Genomic DNA, 22007 nt, shown 5'->3' with positions numbered 1-22007 from the left:
AAATGGCCTCAACCTTAGTGGGACATGTCTGTAGCCCGTCTTTATTAATAACATAACCTAAATAGGTGATACTAGTTTTGAAAAATTCGCATTTTTCTTTTTGTAAACGCAGCCCGCATCGTTTAATCTATTTAAAACCAAATTTAACCTTTCCAAATGCACCTTTTTATTGGGCCCTGTTATACAAATGTCATCAAGCCAGCAACTCACGCCCTCAATACCTGTGAGAAGGGTTTCCATAGATTTTTAGAAAATCGCCGGCGCATTAGCCAAGCCGTACACTAATCTTGTATATTTAAATAATCCTCTTGAGGTATTTATGGTCGTGAGTTCCTGCGATGAATCATCCAATAGAAACTGATTATATGCATTTTTAAGGTCTATTTTGCTGAAATGTTCGCCACCGCCTAACTTGGCGAAAACCTCCTCTATTCGAGGTAGGGGGTACTTGTCAATTACCAAATCTTTATTTAATGTCACGGAAAAGTCGCCAGCTATCCTAACCTTACCATTTTCTTTAAGCACAGGCACTATAGGATAGGGGTAGCGTAATTTGAGTAATTCACGGGAACTAAAATACCTAACTTTACTAACCTATCCAGTTCTTCCTCTACTTTGGCTTTTAAGGCAAAGGGAACAGACCGCGGTTTAAAGAATTTTGGGTATGAATTTTCCTTGAGACGCAACGTGACCTTGAACTTGTTAAATAAACCGAGCTCATTGCGCCAAACGTTAGGATATTGTTCTAACAATTGTTTCATTTAATTTCATTTAATTTATTGCAGAACCATGGTTACATTAAGGTTTTAACATGTATTAAGTGCATGCATGGTTACCCTGTCAGGGCATAGCAACAGATAATATTCTAAAACTAATTACTAAATATAATTATTACATAGTCAAATTAAAGTAGCATTCAAGTAAACAATAGGAATTCATTACAATTAAAATAAAGGAATAATACAGATACAGATTCAAGTAAAACATGTAAGACATAATCATAGTTGTTTGAAATAAAATAAAAATAAAAGTAATTTAAAACAAAAGTAAAAATAAAAGTAATTTAAATTGAAATTAATTTATGGTTAAATTGATAAAATTCATAAAAGGTTCCAAATTCATAAGTACGTTATCCACATTTTATTATAATACATTTACAAGTAATTAGCACATTAATTAATAAACAAACAAAGTAATTCCTAGGTCAAATCATAAATTTGTATCTGTCATAAACTCTTCGACTGAGTAGTAGGCTTTTGAGGTTAAAAAGGTCTTCAGCCTATTCTTGTACACGTTGAAATCGGTCTCGTTCTTAATATCTATTGGGAGCTTATTATATATTTGTATACACCTATAGTATGGTCCGACTTTGTACATATGAATTCTATGAGGCGGAAGGACTAAGTTGTTACGGCGGCGCGCACTTTTTGTAAATTCAAACATAACGATGTTTTCTGACAAATAACCCGATTTCAAGGATGTATATGGTAAGGTTAGCATATTATTTTGAATAAAATGTTTTTTGCAACTGTCAAGCTCATGGGTGTTAACAATAACACGGAGGCATTTTTTTGTAAAACAAATAAATCGTTAATATCAGTGCTATCGCCCCATAATATAATTCCATACCTCAGCCAGGCGTACGCATATGCGTAATAGACAGAATAGTGCGCATTCACTGTGAGTATTTCTTTTAAGTATCCCTAAGGCGTATTTGAACCGAGATATTTTTTTCTTTGTTTCCTCTATATGTTTTTTCCAATTTAGGCGCGTATCGATAAATACTCCTAATAAGTTAAACTCGCTGACTTCTATACCAGTTTCTGATGACAAAGCTGATAGGTCAAGGGCATCTTTTTGATATGGCCGAAATTGAATTAATTTTGTTTTTGTGGTATTTCATTCTAAGGAGTGGTCGCGTAGCCAGTTGTCTACTACGTTTAGTGTTCCTTTAATGTCACTGCTTATGTCGTGGTCATTGGGGCATTTAAATAATATTGATACATCGTCCGCAAATAGTATACACGACTGTTTCATTACCTTGGGCAAGTCATTAATATATATTATCGTTGTATCTGATTGCACATATCTAAGTTCAGCAGTTGTTTCGTCGTAGTGCTGTATCTGCACACACTGCGTTCGGTTATGTAGATAAGATTTTAGCCAACAATGCGCTTCATTTCGAATGCCTACTCCGTACAATTTTTTCAAGAGTATTGTATGCGAAACTTTTTCGTACGCTTTGGTCATATCTAAAAGCAGTCCAATACCATACTGTTTATCCCTCAGATAATTTAGAACCTCGTGTATATACTTGTACACCGCCAGGGTAGTGGAGTGATTTTTACGGAACCCGTTCTGGTTGTAGTCTAAGATATGGAATTTCTCTAAAAAGTTGTACATTCGGTTGGCCATAGCCTTTTCAAACAATTTTGATATAATTGGGAGCCGGCTATCGGCCTATATTGTGTAACGTGACTATTAATATTGCACTGGCAACACTTTGCTAGCTAAATTCATAGTGAACGAATGGCTACGTCACAACTGGTCGGTCACGGTTGACAGTTGACACTTCGGAACGAGACGTCTTCGCGTAAGGTTGGTGACATTTTGAATATTTATGTATTTGCTTTGAATAGTTGGATATTTTGCATAATAAACATTTGATTCGTTACTTGTTGTTTAAAACTATCTTTTACCCTTGAAATATCGTAACATATCAGAAGTAGGGATCGTTGCGAAAAAAATAAACAAACTTTTCGTATACCACGCCATTAGCTCGAACGTTATTGAATTCAAATTAAATAAAAAAATGAGTAGCTATACCAAAAATATCAGTGAAAATAGAAAGAATTTAAATATTTAAACATATTAAGTATCGTTTATTTTAGAAATGATCTGTCAGTGAACTGATGCATATGGATTTCAAATTGGAATCCTACCGACATCTTTAATATTTTTTTTGAAAACGTTGAGCAATTGCTAAAATATAAGTGAAATATTAAAGAACTAATAATATTATATGTATTTAGTGTTTTTAGTAATAAAAATAATACATTTTGAAGCAGATGAACATGGATTGAAGAGAAACGGTTGATAAAAGTTATTTTTTAATTACTTCAAATATCGATAAAATACAAAAATATAGTTAAAAATAGAAATAATAAATATACTTATATACATTGTGTACAATTAATCGTGAAAATAAACAGACATGGATTGGATGAATATGGATTTAAAAAGAAAAAAAGAATAGAATACTTTACAATAAGGTGATTTTTGTGACTTACCCTCATTCTTAATAATTGAAATACATGACTAATTATCTTATTCCGACATAAATTTATGTAACGTTAGACCGAGTGATCGATTCCACTGACTTTTATGTTCTGTTAATTTGTTTAAGGCTTTCCAACTTCAAGAACTGACATAAATGTATCCGAGTTTCAGAAAATGAGTGACGAAGATACTGAAAGAAAGCGGCCTGGAGGCTCGCGACGCAGCCGTGGACGCAGTCGCCGTGATGATCGGAGTACGCGAACGCGACATACCCGCAGCCGCAGCCGCAGCCTACGCAGACCCCGCAACTCATTGACACGGCCAAGTCGCAGTCGCAGTCGTCGTGATGATCGCGCTTCGCGGACCAGGCCTAGCCGCAGTCGTCGCCGAAGTTCAAGCGTCGATAGCACTGAATCACTGCGACAGCGAGAGCAGGAGCTCATACGGAAAAGAGAACAGCTCAAGATTCTTGAAAGTGAGGTACGTTGCAAACGTTCACGAATAAACGACGAGCGGGAAGTGCGTTCTTTGCCAGCATTGCGTGCCTCTCGTGGCCAAGCCCGTAGCAAAAATACGCCACGAAACCACCGTCATATTCGTGATCGTTGCCTAAGAACACCTGCTAAGGAACGCAGCCCTGACTTTGATGGAAATAAAAATGAGAAGCACAAAGCAACATCAAGTCTTCTTGATGAGTTTGTAAAATTATTAAAATCAAAGACTGGGCATAGTGAATCGTTTTCTGGCTCGAGTTTAAATAATGTCATACCTGAGTTTGACCCTATGTCGAAAGAGCAGACAGTAAATGTCTGGCTCGATAAAGTCGAGGAATGCTCAGAAATTTATAACTGGAACGATAAACAAACGATTCACTACGCTCTGCCAAAACTTACTGGACTTGCGAAAACCTGGTATCAGGGTCTACCCTCAATTAAGCATACATGGACTGAGTGGAAAGATTTATTGAGAGAATCTTTTCCAGCCACTGAAAATTACGCTGAATTATTAACTGATATGCTTAATAGACGGGTACGCCCTGGGGAATCATTTGAAATGTATTACTTTGCCAAAATTAATCTTTTGAATAGATGTAAGATATTTGGAAAGCAAGCTGTGGACTGTTTACTTTACGCGATTGATGACAGAGGTGTGCGCGTAGGCGCCCAAGCAGCCAAATTTGACAAGCCTGGGGGCCTAGCCAAAACGCATTTCGAAAAAAGATATCGCTAACGAATCGATAAAAAATGTATGGGAATGACAGGTACCGTAGATGAGTCTGTCGAAAAATATTAACGAATACAAAAATGTTAGCCAAGTTGCAATGTTGTAACGAAACGCAAAACTTTCGTTACCGGGATTCGACATCTGTCATACATTGTCTAGCCAAGTGACACTTTTGACAAGCGTTATCGCCTCCTAGGTGTCGATACGTAGCGCGAGCTATCCCCTTGCAGATAACTTACCGAAGCACAAGAAAATACCGAATAATAGTGTTTGTAAATTAGAATTTGTAATAAAAAGCATACTTCAACATTATTGTGGGCGGCGAACAACGCGGAAGTGTCGCTTAGACGCAGGCGCCGTCTGAAAAATCGCCTCTATTGAAACTTGAAACTGCTTAGGAAAGGACTGCCCTTAGCTGGTGATCTTATCATGTATGCTACGATCAAAGGATTGTGGGCCGTACGCAGCATTTCACCCAAAGGATCCAATGTGACCGAGGCGCTGAATATCTACCTATCCATAGTGACAGTGTCATGGAAAAATGGATTATGCACCCACAAATGCAACACGAAACAATGTCCCTACAAAGGTAAGAGTGAGTCAATAACTTATCCCTACTATACCTACTAATAAGTATATAAAATATGTTATTAATGCTAAAATAACTAATGTGTTCCTGTTACGTCATCAAATATAAACCGATGAACGGTGTAGATTAAATTTGGTACCCATATGCGCAATGGCAAGCACTTGTTTTTCAATAGGAAAGTGAATTGAATGTGTAAAGGCAAAGGTATATAGGTAAAGGCTTTACAAATATAGATAAAGACTCGGGAACAAAAGTTCTTCACACAAATAAATGCCCTTCCCGGGAAGCAAAACCATCACCTTCATAGGCAAGGTCACTAACAACTAGCAATATTGTAGTGTCATCCCATTTTCTTAAATTGATTTGAAAGGGATGAGACTACAGTGTTGCTACTTTTTAATTTCTACAATTTCTAGTCGGACTCTACAGTAAGCTCAAGAAGACTTGTGTTGTGGGTACTTAGGGTACTTAGATAACTATATATAGATGGTCAAACCAATTTGTCAGTCAGTAAGAACCAGGAAAACTATACTCATACTTATCTTTTGGGTGCTAGTACTGGTATATGACAAAGCTAGTATGATTCTCTCTGTCTTTGTTTGAAATGAGACAGTCCTTTGACAAACTATACTTAAATACATAGACAACACCCATGACTCAGGTACAAAATATCTGTGCTCATTACACAAACAAATTTCCTTACCGGGGATTCAAACTCAGGATTATCAGCTTAACCGGCAGGGTCACTAGTCACTACCAACTAGGCCAGACAGGCTGTTGTCATACATATACATTATCAACCATATTAATGAAACTTTTTCATATTATGAAACATTGTATATGACTTCTTTTGGCAGGCGCAGATACAGTCAGCTACAGAGAAAAGGTCCCACCCCTGCATACAAACTTCTATGTAGTGGTGGTACCTTTTCTCTGCAGCTGACTGTACCTACACACTATATAAAAATAATCATAACATGTACTTACACAAAACATTTAGTTTTTTTTTTGTCATATGACTGGTAGAGAATAAGTATTATAACCAAATGTTACAGAGTTTGTTGAAAAACTAAGCATTCATTTTGTTTCAGGTGACTTGGATATTCATTGCAGCCTTGGCATATGAACCAATACTTTATGGTGCTCCAAAGTCAGGGTCAAGGGAAGAAACTATGTCACATGTACAACCACAAAAATATATTGAGTGTTGTTTTACTATTTTAATACACTGTACATAATATATGTGCTTGGCTACTGATTTCATGCTGCTGGCAAAAAATACCTGCTGCATCTTTCATTAATAGATTTTCAATAAAATAAATTAACTTTTTAACCCAATCATTGTGTCATTTATTTATGGTGGTTACCACCTTAACTTTTGGTATGCTTAGGAGCAGATCTGCTCCCATGTACTTACCTATATTCAACTTTAAAAATGCATAATTTTTAAAAGTTGTCTTTGTAAAACGACCGGTCTGGCCTAGTGAGTAGTGACCCTGCCTGCTAAGCCGATGGTCCTGGGTTCGAGTCCCAGTAAGGGCATTTATTTGTTCCTGAGTTATGGGTGTTTTCTATGTATATAAGTTTGTATTTGTCTATATAAGTATGTGTATCGTCGCCTAGCACCCATAGTACAAGCTTTGGTAAGTTTGGGGCTAGGTTGATCTGTGTAAGATGTCCCCAATATTTATTTATTTATTTATTTTATTTTATTCAATTATGATTGATATATAAATTACAAATTTTTGACAGGAGCATACAAAAGGTTAAATATGAACAGCCAGTAGCTTAGCGGGTGAGATTACCTTCCCAAATTTCCATTGACTATAAATAATAAAGATGTGTTTAATTCATTTTTAACGCCTCACTCACTTAGGTATTTCTATTACTGAGTAAACAAAAATCAAAGACAGGTAGGTAATAAAAAAATAATATTAAGTAACAATATGATTTATTAGTTTTGGTTTCACAGGCAGCTTTTATCTTATCTAATGCATCTTCTTAGTCGGCGTCTTCATTGCTGAAGGTCGTGTCTAGTTTGAAGAGTTTCCTGCGCGATGTACCATGCTTTTCCAAGTGTTCCTGTCCTCGGCGATCTTAATAGATAAATCTAATGCATAACATCTATGTATTCAATGTCCGCTTGACTTTTGTTAATTTCGAAAATGTTTGAAGTCTATGAAGTAAATGAATTCACTGAGGTTACACTGATTCGGGCAAACCTGTCCACAATTTCACTTCACGGTTTGAATCAATACTAACGCTTAAAGTATTGTCTCTTCTGGTCAAGTAAGCCAGCAGTGCACGTCCTTAGCACTGGTAACTGCCATGAAGGCGTCATTGCAGCGGCAGCTCTGACTGTACGTGCCAACTTGGCGAGGACTTCTCAGCGTGGAAGAAGAGCCCGCGGAGCCGCTCTTGCCCGCTCTGGCTGCGTCGCCGCCTTGGTTGGGGCTGCGGGGACGACGGCTGTCTGAAATTGTTAAACTTTAGGTCAAAATTATATGCAATTAACAACGAACTCTTCAAATATTACACTATATAGAGTTATCTTATCACGAAATTGTGATAAACTAAGTTAAACAAATACCAACATATTTAATTTGCTTACCGATAAAACAATTATTTCCTCCAAAATTAGATTCGCTGTTCACTTGACACTCTTGACAGCTGACAGATGATGTTTCTTGACGGTTTTGAACGAGAACCACAGACAAAAATTAATTTTTACCGACTTGGCGCATAGAATGAGCGAAAACTAAAAAGATTGCCTCTTGGCTAGGTTATTATAAACATTATCGACCAGTCGCTCGCGAACGTAGAGATCGAATCGATAAGGAGCGAATGTAATTTGGCTACGGGTCCTGAAGATGTACTTGAATTCTTTAAAACCATAAAATCGAATAATAGAAATCAATTAGATAATGCAAATAATATGAACCGCGATCGGCGTCCAGGTAACACAAATAGTTCTTTATCAAAGCCTAGTGATGTTAACGGTAGCGCAACTAAAAGTAATAGCCAGAAGGGAACTATTAAGTGCTTTAATTGTCAGGGTGTGGGACATCCTAGCTTTAAATGTCCCAAACCCCTATTAAAGTGTACTACTTGTAACTTTATTGGTCACGATTCTCTACATTGTACAAAAACCAAAGAAAATCCACCTAAGGAGAAAAGTGTTCTTAGAGTTTCAGTGTCTGAAAATACTAGCGACAAATATAAGATTCTAATAAACGTAAACGGTATCCCCATTCTGTGCCAAGTAGACTTAGGTAGTGAGGCTACTCTTATTCAGAAAAATGCTGCTTTGCAATTGGGTATTACTTGGAAGGAAGTTACGGGTCCTTACTTGACAGGCCTAGGTAACGTCCCATACTTACCATTGGGTTTTACTTTTGCTGATATAGAGGTTCAGGGCATTATAGAAAGGAATGTAGAAGTATTTATAGTAGATGACCATTTAATGAAATGTAACATCTTACTTGGACATAGTTATACGGAGAGACCTACGTTGACGATTATTAAGACTCCGAAAGAATTGAAGTTTGAACGAACAGAACATGTAGATGATATTAAAGTTGAGTTAAATACGGCTTGTGATGTTTCCATCGATGTAGGTGAAATGATATCTGTTCCAGTAAAGTCTAACATTTCTTGTCATGGCAATTTTTATGTGAATGGGTCGATTAGGGGTCCCGTTGGGCAAGAATACTACCTTATGCCAGGTGAATACCAAGTTAAAGGTGTTAACTGCAATCTTTTTATTCAGAATGTTAGCTCAACACCGCTACACTTTAAAGAAAACACCCTTATTACTCGCGCCAAATTCGTAGGTAGTAGTAAGAGAGTTTTGCATATTTCAAATGACTTGCTCCCTCAGGAATCCGTAAGACCCAAATGTGGGGAACAGTTAACCGATAGCCAGAAACGCCAATGCGAAGAGTTACTAAGTGAATTTAAAGATTGTTTCTCAACTGGAATGCACGACTTAGGGTTTACTAACGTGACTGAGATGGAGATTCACCTTAAGGACACTACTCCAGTAGTATATAGACCGTATCGTCTAGCTCATTCCGAGCGTAAGCTAGTTCAGGACATGGTTAGTGATATGCTGGATCATGGAATAGTGCGTGAGTCCGAGTCTCCTTATGCGAGCCCAATCGTATTAGTCAAAAAGAAGTCGGGTGAAAAACGCCTTTGCGTAGACTACCGCGCTCTCAACAGCCGCACCAAAAGAGATCATTATCCTTTGCCACATATTGAGGATCTATTGGATCAGCTTTCTGGCCAGTCGTTATTTACATCCCTAGATTTAGCCTCAGGCTATCATCAGATTCCTATAGCCGAGAATTCCCGCGAGAAAACAGCGTTTGTCACACCCGACGGTTTATATGAGTACAACCGGGTACCATTCGGTTTGGCAAACGCTCCTGCCGTTTTTCAGAGAGCAATTCACAAAGTCCTCAGTAAATCTAAAGTGAGCTATGTCGTAATTTATATGGACGATATTTTGATACCGTCCAAGTCCTTCGAGGAAGGGCTTGAACGTCTCAAAGAGGTGTTAGGCTTGTTGAAAGAAGCAGGGTTTACTTTAAAAATGGAAAAGTGTCACTTCTTCCAAGAGAAAATTGATTTCCTTGGATTTGAGATAGATCAGGATGGTATAAGGCCCGGGCTCTCAAAAACTGAAGCCGTAGCCAAATTCCCAACACCAACCAATCAACACGAAATAAGGAGGTTCCTCGGGTTGGCGAGTTTCTTCAGGAGGTTCGTTAAGGGATTCGCCGTATTAGCGAGGCCTTTGACGAACCTCTTGAGGAAAGATACTCCCTGGTAGTGGAGTGACTCAGAGAACCAAGCTTTTCAAACCATAAAGGAGAAACTAGTAGATAGGCCTGTTCTAGCATTGTACGACCATACTGCAGAGACGCAATTGCATACAGATGCCAGCAAATTCGGCATTGCAGGCATACTGATGCAAAGGAAACAATCCGATGCCTGGCGGCCAGTCGCTTACTATAGCCGTCAAACTCAGCCTGATGAAATGAAACTACATTCATTTGAACTCGAGACGCTTGCTGTTGTGAATTCTCTGAGTAAATTTCGTACATACCTTATCGGTATAAAGTTCACCATAGTCAGTGATTGCAACGCCTTACGGTCGACTTTTACTAAAAGGGACCTTGTCCCACGCATATCACGCTGGTGGATACAATTCTTAGAATTCGACTGCACCATCGAATATCGTCCGGGTGAAAGAATGTCACACGTTGATGCCCTCAGCAGGGGACCTGTATCAGTGGGTCCTGAGCCAACACATACACTGGATGTTTTATCCGTTGGTACTGAAGATTGGATAACCACTGTGCAGTCCTCTGATGACGAAATCAAACGCATAAAGGATATGCTTGAAGACCCGGAGACACCTAAGATCGTTAGTATTTACAAGGATTATACACTTAAAAATGGACGGGTCTTTCGCGTACTTAAAGATGGTGGAACGAGGTGGGTAGTCCCAAAAGGAGTCCGTTGGCAACTTCTGAAAGCTAACCATGACAGCGTAGGTCATTTTGGGTTTGAGAAGACGCTAGAGCGGATACGTTCCTCATTTTGGTTCGCAAAGATGCGTAAATTTATAAAAAAATACGTATCCGCTTGCCTTGAGTGCGCTCACCATAAGTTGCCAGCAGGCTCCCGAGAGGGACTACTACACCCCATCCCAAAGGTTGACGTTCCGTTCCACACACTCCACGCCGACCATCTCGGCCCATTCCCAAAAAGTAGACGCGGTTTTACTTACATATTAGTGATGGTGGATGCTTTCACAAAATACGTAAGCCTTTTTCCTGTTCGAAGCACTAAAACTAAGGAAAGCATTAGGGCATTTAAAACGCTTTTCAGTTATTTTGGGTCACCTACGCGGTTAATAACAGACAGAGGCACAAGCTTCACAAGTAAGAAATTCAAAACCTTTATACAGTCAATTGGCACGAAACACATCCTCAACGCCGTTGCTACACCAAGGGCCAATGGGCAGGTCGAACGTTACAACAGGACGATCTTGTCTGCTCTTGGTTCCATGGTGCATGGCAAAAATAAGAACACTTGGGAAGATTTACTCCCTGATGTGCAGTTAGGGTTAAATACGACAGTTCATGACGTCACAAAGAAAACACCGACGGAACTCTTGTTTGGTAGAACAGTTACAAACCCGTCACAAGGCATATTAAACGAAATCGCGGATGAGATTGAGGATAAAAATGTAGACGATAGAACAATACAGGACATTCGGTCTCAAGCTTCGGATAATATAAAAGAAAATCAAGAAAAAACAAAGGAGCGATATGACAGAAACAAAAAACAAAGTACAGTATACAAAGAGGGCGATTTAGTTAGGATTGCGAGGGCTGTAGTGACGGGACCAGGTCAATCTAAAAAGCTTGAGGCCAAATGTAAAGGCCCTTATAGAATTAAAAAAGTTTTACCAAATGATCGCTTTCTTGTGGAGGATACTCCTTTAACCAAAAAGGGAGCTAGGTATGAGACAGTTGTCGCAATTGATAAAATATTCCCTTGGCTTAGCTTTAGTACCGCTGCTTGCTCTTCAAGTGAAGATGGTGAGGATGATGGGAGCAATGAAGAATGATTAATGATAATGAACAATACATTAGATAAATAGTAACTTTATACTTACAGTTAACTTTAAAATTTGAAATCTACCATGATTAGTGAATTCTAGCCATCTTTACTATCGTAAAATATACGGATTTAACTATTATAGAACTGTGATTGATATGATATAATGCACTGATTGGTAAAATGTAATCGAACCTATTAATCGAATGTTGAAAATATATTTTTGAATGAGGGATATTTGAGTCGGGCATGATTGGCATATGAACTTGTCGCCCAGGATTGGCTCAAATTCCATGGATGTATTGATTAAGTGAATCTTTAATATTTTAAGATAATAATAATATGACTTTTGTGAAAACGTAGGATAGTAAACGATGTTTGAGCCGGGCATGATTGGCGTATGAACTCGCCGCCCAGGAGTGGCTCAATCTAGATAAGTTTGTGACTCGATTATAATGATATAATGATAAATAGAGAGGAATGATTGAGTCGGGCAGGATTGGCGTATGAACTCGTCGCCCAGGAGTGGCTCAATCATATCCATAAGTGATTGTGTGGTTGTGAAGGAAGTAACTTCCACACTTAGGGAGGGTGTCTGGAATCGGGCATGATTGGTGTACGAACTCACCGCCCAGGAGTGGTTCCTAACATCGCAGTCATGACAGTGGGGGAGTAGCGAGGAATAACTTCCTTACTTCATGGCTATAATTGGAGTGATCTTTTGATTTAGGATTATGTGAACTTGTATATGATATTGAATTATTGATATATGAATTACGTCATGATCCTTAGATAAGATAGATTTTAGACGAATTACGAATTTCTAAAATAAACTGATATTGTGATTAAAGCGTATTTGTAAAAATTAGAATAATATCTAGAACGAAGAGACTCGTTCCTGAAGGATGGCCGACTGTAACGTGACTATTAATATTGCACTGGCAACACTTTGCTAGCTAAATTCATAGTGAACGAATGGCTACGTCACAACTGGTCGGTCACGGTTGACAGTTGACACTTCGGAACGAGACGTCTTCGCGTAAGGTTGGTGACATTTTGAATATTTATGTATTTGCTTTGAATAGTTGGATATTTTGCATAATAAACATTTGATTCGTTACTTGTTGTTTAAAACTATCTTTTACCCTTGAAATATCGTAACAATTGGCTTACGGTTCCCGGGTCGCCTTTTTTCTTAAGGATCGGTTTTATTATGGCAATTTTCAGTTTGTCTGGGAAAGTGCATTGTACAAAAGATTGGTTAATTAAATATGTTAAAATAGGTGTTAGCTCTCTGTTGCAGTGTTTGATTAAAATTGTAGGTAGCTCGTCAATCCCGGCACTAAACATGTTCGGTAATTTTTAGGGTTCCGTACCCAAAGGGTAAAACGGGACCCCATTACTAAGACTTCGCTGTCCGTCCGTCCGTCCGTCCGTCCGTCCGTCTGTCTGTCACCAGGCTGTATCTCACGAACCGTGACAGCTAGACAGTTGAAATTTTCACAGATGATGTATTTGGGTAATTTTTATTCTTATGCATTTTTTGTGTAACACGTAAGAATAGCAGGTATTTTTGTGAAAATAAGTAAACTCTATATCAATATACTTAGCAATTTACCTCTAGTTTTAGGTCAACCTAAATTTATTGTCCTAAGAGTATTAGAAACATATAAAAAAAAAATTACAAGTGCGAAATGTCACGGACCGTGTAGTGTGACTTCCCCCGATTTTGTGTTATTTGATTTTTTTTTGAAAAAATATGAAGTGATTTTGCAATAATTTATATCAAATATAACACACTAATACTTGTTCTACAACACTGTTTAAAAATTGTATGGATTTATAACGATTTTATATAATTTTAAACAACACACATTTTGTGATTAGTTTTCGCGTCACCACCACGCGTGGTAATATAAACATGCGGTACTCGGTAGAAAATTATCTTTACTACTGGCAGCCTTATTAAAGTTTTTTTAGAGCAGCATAATTTCGTTCCAGTTTACTTCGGTAAGTGCTTGTTTAAAATATGTTATATTTTTTATATTAAATAATCGTTTTTTTATAACTGTGGTAGGTAGATTTTTGCTTTTACCGGTTTTGAATTTGTATGTAAGGCAGTTATGGTCTGATATACTTTGGTCTTCGACCTGAATACTGTAGTGGTTATTATTAGTGAATATTAAGTCGATACAAGTAGAACTCAATTTGGTAACTCTGGTGGGTTCCATAACTATTTGGCGTAAGTTATTTTCAAGCATTACATTTTGCAGTCGACAACATTCTGCTGATTTATGTAAAAAGTTAATATTAAAATCTCCTACAATAATTAAGTGCTTTTTAGTTTTCTGTTTGAGTTTATTTAGGATTTGATCTAAACTGCAAAACGTAAGTCAAGACCAAAAAAAGTAAGACAATGTTGCCACTTTTTACTAGCGCGTCTTGTATTTATGTAAAAGTAAGTAAATAAAAGTACTTTTTTAAATCGTAGGAGTAAAATTACTAATAAATAAATATATCTTAGCGTGATTATTTATCAAAAAGAATTTACTATTTTACAAACAAATTATTGCAGTGGCAACATTGTCTTACTTTTTTTGGTCTTGAATTACGTTTTGCAGTATAGGCATTTAAGGCGATATGATTCGACTCATCAACGAATCTGAGGGGGTGAGGTGCGCGGCAAACCGTGAAGCCCCGCCCGCGCGTCCCGCGACCCGCTCGCCGAGATCGTGAGCGCGCGCCGCGCACGGTAAACATAGCAGACGGGTCACAGTATAATGATCTTATGATGGCAGTATTTTAACTAGACCGGGAAATGGTCACGTTTTAGAGTTTTTATTGTATATGTACGTATGTATTTTTTGCATTACGTATTTCTGATCATTTCATGTAGAATTATTATTTTTATATAGACATGTGTACTTATTATTGATCAGTAAAGAACGTTTTAATTTCATGGCAGCGTGTTCGAGTTAAAGTACCTAAAGGAAAGTAACAATTTTAAAGGAGACGGTCAATTAAGGGTTCTATTTATAAAGGTTATTAACCTTAATCAATAATTTTACTTTACAGATTCCTTTAACTCAATAACGCTGCCGTTAAAACGTTGTTACTGATCAGTAGTACTTATTTATAAGCTCTAAAAACAAAAAAAAAAAACAGTTTCAAAGTAAATTTCTGATAACTTTTTGTCAGTGCAAGCCTTATGGTTTCTTCTTGGCAACATTTTACATGAAAATGTTTTTGGTGGGTCTCATTATCACAATTTCCAATACTTTTGTTGCCTAACTTAATAAATTATTGTTTACAATACCTATCGACTTTATACCTATTTTAATGATCACACAATTTTAACGAAACAATGTTTTCAAGAAAATAATTCAATTAAGTGCGAGTCAAACTCGCGCACCGATGGTACCTACATTTTATTAAGTACATTATATATATATTTTTTTAATTAAGTTGTAACTGACTCATCATCATCATCTCAGCCATAAGACGTCCACTGCTGAACATAGGCCTTCCCCTTGGACCTCCATTCCGGTCGGAAGCGACCCGCATCCAGCGTCTTCCGACGGCCTTAACAAGGTCGTCTGTCCATCTTATGGGTGGACGTCCTACGCTGCGCTTGCTAGTCCGTGGTCTCCACTCGAGCACTTTTCGACACCATCGGCCATCTTCTCTGCGCGCAATGTGGCCTGCCCATATATATATGTATATATATTATAACATTTTCAAGAAGTGGCCAACTTTCTTAAAAATAGTTTATCTAATACTGATTCTAAAATGGTATCACACATGCTATTTACATTTCTACAAATAAAGATATGGCCTAGATGGTGTTTAAAGTGTAGTACTAGTGCTAACTAGTAAAAAAGACAAAAGTGCGATTATCTCGAAAACCACGAAACTTTTACTAGACCTATAAGTGCATTTTCTGGACCAGCCTAAGCTGCCCTGTCGATGGTTAGAAGGTTGTCCATTAATTACTGGACATCCTGTATAGAGATGTAACTAACCCAAATCGATAGTCACAGCAAGCGATTACGATTGGATGGCACGTAGACTGAGGTATCGAATTGTGACGTATAATGAATTTTTATTTGCGATTTAAATAAAGCTAGAATTATATGGTTTTCGCGCAAGGCATTTAATACACCGACCGAGTAGGTCGCACCCATCGTCAAAATCTAAACTAACTGGGGATCTATTTTAAAGTTATTTATGTTATTTCTGTGTCAAATTTGTTGTCTGTTAGGTGACGATAAATATATCCATATTTACAGTTGACTATCCACCTTTTCCTTATTTTTATTAAAAGAAAAATGAAAAATTCATATCGATTTACTTAGACGACTACCGATTCATAAAGGTGGTGTCCGGCTAGCCCTAAAATTAAAAAAAGACGTAGAACGTAAACGTTCGTAGTGCAATTGTTTTCCTTTGTGATTTCGATGTGCGAGACATTTTACGTTGTATTGCTGTTGTGAGTGACAGATGTCAAATAACGCAAATAAATATGCACACAGTATATGTCGGTGACTTTAGTTCGTCTACGGATCTCCTCATTTCTGATTTGATCACGCAGAGAAACTCCGAGCATAGCCCTCTCCATAGCTCGTTGAGCGACTTTGAATTCTCAGATGAGGCCGATAGTGAAAGACCACGTAACTGACTGAATAACACAAAATATTAAAAAAAATTGTCTTATACCCGCCTTATTTTGAACTCCCTGTAATCACACCCCGTATTCCGCACCCTTCACAAATAATCTGATTTAGTAAAGTTTACTAAATGTTTTTTTTTATGATCTTGCTCGCGTAATAATGTGTTAAACCCAAAATAGCGTCTTAAAACGTATTAAATTTTTTATAATGTGATCTTATTAAGCATTTATATGAGAAGAGCGACAAAATTTTACGATAGTTATTTATACATTTTTTTTCGTTTTCAATAAAGAAGGAAGTTTGAGAAAATTTTGTTAATTAACAATTGCCTAAATAACTTTAAGATAAATTTCTACAAGTAGTACATTTGTTGACATGTTTTAAATACACCATTTTTTTTTTTAAATTTTCAACGAATATTTAATACCTTTAAAATTATATTGAATGTTACGTAATCGCTTTTTCACGCCGAAAATGAGGCGTGGAGGACTGTGTTCAGCGTTGAATAAAAAGTATAAATAATGGAGATACAGTCCTGCAAGTATATAATGTTGTATTGGAAATATCCTCCTCTTTAATAATATTAACTAGATATTGCCCTGTGCGCGGGGCCCGAGGGCCCCGCGGTACGCGTGTTGTTTGCTGTTGGTGCTGTTGTTGACGTGTTGTTGTTGCTGTTGTTTGTGCTGTTGTAACTATTAACCTAACCCATTTTTCTGGTAGCAGTCCGTTTCTGTAGGGTTCTCAGTTCTAACCTAACCCACTTTTCTGGTAGCAGTCCGTTCCTGTGAGGGTCGCAGTTCTAACCTAACCTAACCCACTTTTCTGGTAGCAGTCCGTTTCTGTGAGGGTCGCATTTCTAACCTAACCTAACCCACTTTTCTGGTAGCAGTCTGTTCCTGTGAGGGTCGCAGTTCTAACCTAACCTAACCCACATTGTTGGTAGCAGTCCATTCCTGCTGTTGTTATTGTTGTGTAGTAGTTTGTTTTCCAAAGGGAGAAATAAATAAAGTTGTACTTTTGATAGAAAGAAAAGATCCACATGCGAGAACTTCATTCCCGCAGCTCGGCCTTCGGCCTCGCGTGCTTGAGAAATCGTAACTTTTCCTATTGGGCCGTGTTTCAGCTCCAACTTCCTCCTCACGTGTGACGCTTCGGGCCTTCGGCCCAACGCGGAGCTCGGCCTTCGGCCTTCGCGAGCCTTGACGCTTCGCCGTCGGGCCTTCGGCCCGCCGGCTCCGCTTATCAAGAAAGTTGACTTTGTAGGACGTTTGGAGGAACTGCATTCACGCAGCTCGGCCTTCGGCCTCGCGTTTTGGGAGTCGGGGTGGAGGCTCCGGACCATCGGCCATCCACTGGGGTCGGCCTTTGGCCTCCCTGCCTGAAGCTCGCCCTTCGGGCTCGCTTAACACACTTTTTGTATAGGATTTTGCTTTGTTCGTCATTCCCGCAGCTCGGCCTTCGGCCTCGCCCAAAATTACTGGGGGGGGGAGGATGCTTGGACATTCGAGATAAAGCTCCGGGCCTGACGGCCCTCCGCGGGGTCGGCCTTCGGCCTCCCAGCCTGAAGCTCGCCCTTCGGGCTCGCCTAACCTACTTGGAAATTTGAATTTGGCCCGTGTCCGCCGCCATTTTGGATTTTTCCAAAAATTTTTTTTCACATGGTAATTTTGGGCCCTCAAGCTCGCCGCATGTCAAATCTCAGCGCGCTCGGACCAACTTGAAAAAAATAAAAAAAAAAGTCGGCCTGTTTGAAAATTTTTAAATGCAGTTTGTTTTGTCTTGGGGCCCTCTATGACATTTGGTCGAGCACCCCCCACCCATCTCGCACCGTTTAAAAGTTGCCATACAAAATTAAAATGACCATTATTTCCGCCACCTTAGATTTTTTCCAAAAAATTTTTTTTTTCATAGTAATCTAGAGGCCTCTATCTTTCGCCATGCCAAATCTCAGCGCGCTCGGACCAACTTGAAAAAAATAAAAAATAAAGTCGGTCATTTTGAAAAATTTTAAATGCAGTTTGTTTTGTCTTGGGGCCCTCTATGACATTTGGTCGAGCACCCCCCACCCATCTCGCACTCGCATATGAATACTTTTTGAGATATTGGGGAAATTAAAGATCTCTACTTTTTCCCCCTTTTTTTGCTTATAACTTTTGACATTTTGTGTGTGCTACTACACGCTTCGAATGCATTTTTCTAGGCATTATGACGAATCTAATGAGGTATCACACGTATTTTTAGGAGTATTATCTCTATTTTTCACCGTGTTCAGTTTCTCAAACAAGACTAATACAACCAAGCGCAAGATGAACTGCCTGTAGGCACCTTGAACTCTCAATTATATTTAATTCATGTCGACCGTGGTCAAATATTAAAATTAGTGATATGTATTTAGTTCTTAAATAATTGTATTGCGGTATGCCTATTAGGGTAATTTTTTCAATTATTTCAATTTGACATTTTATATTTATTTAAATTTATGATTATGATGATGAATTTGCACGCTTGACGGGCGTGGCGCGTTGCATGCGATCCAAAGCCGGGCGCCTTCGGCACCCTCATACTAAAAGCGTAACACTATACATATATTGTAACATCCCCAATATCCCCATACTGCATCAATCCAAATAAATAATTTCTGATTTTCAAAGGAGTCAAAGAGCACGAAGGAATATAATCATTTTGCAGATCGGACGTAGGTATATCAGTAAAGGTGAAATACTGTAAATATATCATACTTACATACTCACAATTATATTATCTAGGAATATAATATTATTTACCTACATTGAAATTGGTTGCTGACCTAGTGAAAATACTGAAATATTTTAACTGTTGATGTAGGAAAGCTAGGCGCTTTCAAGCACCTCGTAAAGTATTAGATGCTTCTGTTATCAGAAAGTGTGTTTTTATAGCACTTAGTGAGTTTTTCTTACGTTTCATATGCTTTGTTTCCCATTGTTTGTAAATGGTAAAATCACGTGACCGCGCGGAACATACTGACGCAGGTCCGTCCTCTACAAGCGCTGCCGCGCGACTGAAGAGGGCGTAAGTGCGTTCGCGAGTGATGGCGGTTGCGGATTTAGTAGGTATTGAAACATAGAAATTATTTTAATGATGTTACCGAGACAAAGTGATCCAAATCATCTAGATTATCTTATTACCTATACATTTATGTAAAAAACAAGTCAAAAAAGTTTGTATTGTAGCTCTGAGATTGATTTATTGTTAAAAAAAGGCGTAACTTTGGAATTTTTTTCTATCGAGCAAAGTTTATCTAATCATGTTTTTGAGATCCAAAACATATCTGCCAGATCCTTAAGTATAAGATATATTTTTTTCACAATTTTAAAACATTGTTTCTTATATTTCTGATGGATTCAAAAAACTGGTTCGCTTAGCTCGTACGGGAAAAGCACGCCTTAAAGAAAGTGTGCATGTCATGACTTATTCTGTAAATTGTTATTAGCACCGTGTTGGGTGGTAATTCAACTGCGCAGCATTCAATAATATTGTCTATAGATAAGTCCGATATGTCCCTTCTCTCGTTGAACGCAGTCCCATTTCTGATCAGGATCGTTACACCACCGCCTCGTCGCTCATTTCTGTAGTGTGCCGCTGCGAATTCGTAATCCTTAATGTGAATTAGATCCTGACTTGATATCCACGTTTCAGTGAGGCAGACTGCTTGGTATTGGTTTTCAAGGAGGAGGCTTTATACTTTGCATATTCTGTACAAGTATACTAAAATTATATTCATCATTACTGTTTATCTGCATATGGGGAGGGTTTGTCTCGAAAGGAATGCTGGGATGTGGTAGGTGTCGGTAAATTGTTGTACATCATTATCATTTCCAATACTATTAAGGTTTGTTTTTGTTGTTACAATCAAGTCAAAAGCGGCCATAAAATCTCGACCAAGCAAGGGGGGCCACCGTTAATTACAACAAATATATAAATTTTCTCGGTTCTACTGTTGTAAGTAACCCCTATTTGGAAACAGCCGAGTGGCGAGATTCGATGGCCGGTGTCACATTTTGAGGTCACATTTTTGTAACTGGTACTCAGAAAACATCTCGTAATACAAACTATTTGAAATGACGCACACTCCTGAACCGCAGTCTAGTTCCATGGTTAAATTTTTACCATCTAAAATCACATCTAAGGTAATTGGTTTAATATTAGGCACGTACCTTAAATTAAAGTTTTAGCACTCCCTACAACACTGCTCAGCTCCATCGGTCACGTTTTCCTCCAGTTCAGTGGCGATGCAGTTCACTCGCGAAATTTTGCTTTTACATACTTTTTTTAAATGTCCTATAACTCCATATTTCTGGCATCGATAATGCTTGTAACGGCAACTATCTACATCATGGTTTCTCATTCCACAAATGGCACATCGGGAATCATCTCGCTGCCGCTGCTCGCCTCCGGCCGGCCGGTTCACGCCACCGCTGTTGCTACCGCCGCGATGCCCTTTTGCCGAAATGGGCACGGCCGAGGCGTGGATTTCCACTAGCCCCATAAAATACGGGCTCTTCTTTGACAGTTGCCGCCATCTCCGTCTTCGCTTCCCTAGCGACCGCTGCTTTCTCTGCAATCTCCAGAGCCTCCGCCATCGAGAGGGTAGCCGTTTTTTCAAATAATTTATCACGCTCGGGCCCCGAGCCCAAGCCTAGGATGAAACGATCTGCTAAATTCGCTTCCAGAGCCGCGCCAAAATTGCAATAAGTTGCCAATCCTCTTAATCGCGCCGCCCAGTCCCCTAAAGTCTCGCTTGGTACTCTCGTCGCAGCATAAAACTTGGCCTTATCAGTGTACGTACACTGCTTTTTCTTGAAGTGGCCGTCGAGTAATTTCACTAGCTCCTTGAACTCGAGCTCCTCTAATTCCTTTGGATGAGCCAAGTTACGTAACAAGCGGTAGGTTTCGTCCGTTAAGTGAGTGAATAAAAGGGCGCGCTTGTCCTCTTAATCCACAATTTTATTCACCACAAAGAATTGCTTTATTTTGCTGTGAAATATCTGCCATTCGCCTGTTTTGTGATCGAAATTCGTTAAATTTCCAAAAAACGCCATTTTTTTTTCACTTCGCGCGGGTACTTAAGAATCCTCGTTCGACACTGACATATATGAGTGAAACAACCGTCTAGTTCGCAAGCTAGTTTAATACTGGTCAAGCAATCGGCGCAAGCGCCCTATAACTACGTATAGGTGTGTACAAATACACATCAAGATACCCATTTCCTGCATGATCCTAAATTCCTCTTTAAGGCGCTAGGCGCCGTTTTTGGCCGTAAACTCTTACTTTCTAGAGTATATATCTTCTTAACGGTTCAACAAAAAAATATGAAAAAAATATATATGAATCTACGTTTTATGTGCAACATTTGTAACGTTTGACTTTTTTCCTGTGACTTATAATTTTTCCAAAAAAGGAACATTACGATAGGCCGTTTTGCGATTAACTTTGCCTATTTCTACTAAACGGTTCATTCGATTAAAGTTATTTTTAAACTAAAATAAATGTTTTAATCGACACTACCAATGCAACGTAGAATAATGTTAATCAATCATTTTTTTTTAAGAAATCGAATATTTTTCAAC

At 38.4% G+C, this 22007-nt stretch overlaps 1 long non-coding RNA gene and 1 pseudogene across 1 annotated transcript; both read right to left on the bottom strand.

Moving 5' to 3' along the window:
* LOC134805766 (uncharacterized) overlaps positions 1-21629 on the bottom strand; it is a 55421-nt pseudogene extending 33792 nt beyond the window's left edge.
* Positions 7027-7560, bottom strand: LOC134805761 (uncharacterized). Its single transcript, XR_010146387.1, has 2 exons — positions 7215-7560; positions 7027-7092 (listed from the first exon to the last, which is right to left on the bottom strand). It is a non-coding gene; the product is annotated as an uncharacterized LOC134805761 (long non-coding RNA).
* Positions 21630-22007: the final 378 nt, after the last annotated feature.

The sequence above is a fragment of the Cydia splendana genome, unplaced genomic scaffold (genome assembly GCF_910591565.1).
Source record: "Cydia splendana unplaced genomic scaffold, ilCydSple1.2 scaffold_57_ctg1, whole genome shotgun sequence".
NCBI classification, from domain to species: Eukaryota; Metazoa; Arthropoda; class Insecta; order Lepidoptera; family Tortricidae; genus Cydia; species Cydia splendana.
Note: the sequence above shows the minus strand (reverse complement) of the source record. Positions and strands in the feature narration are given on the sequence as shown.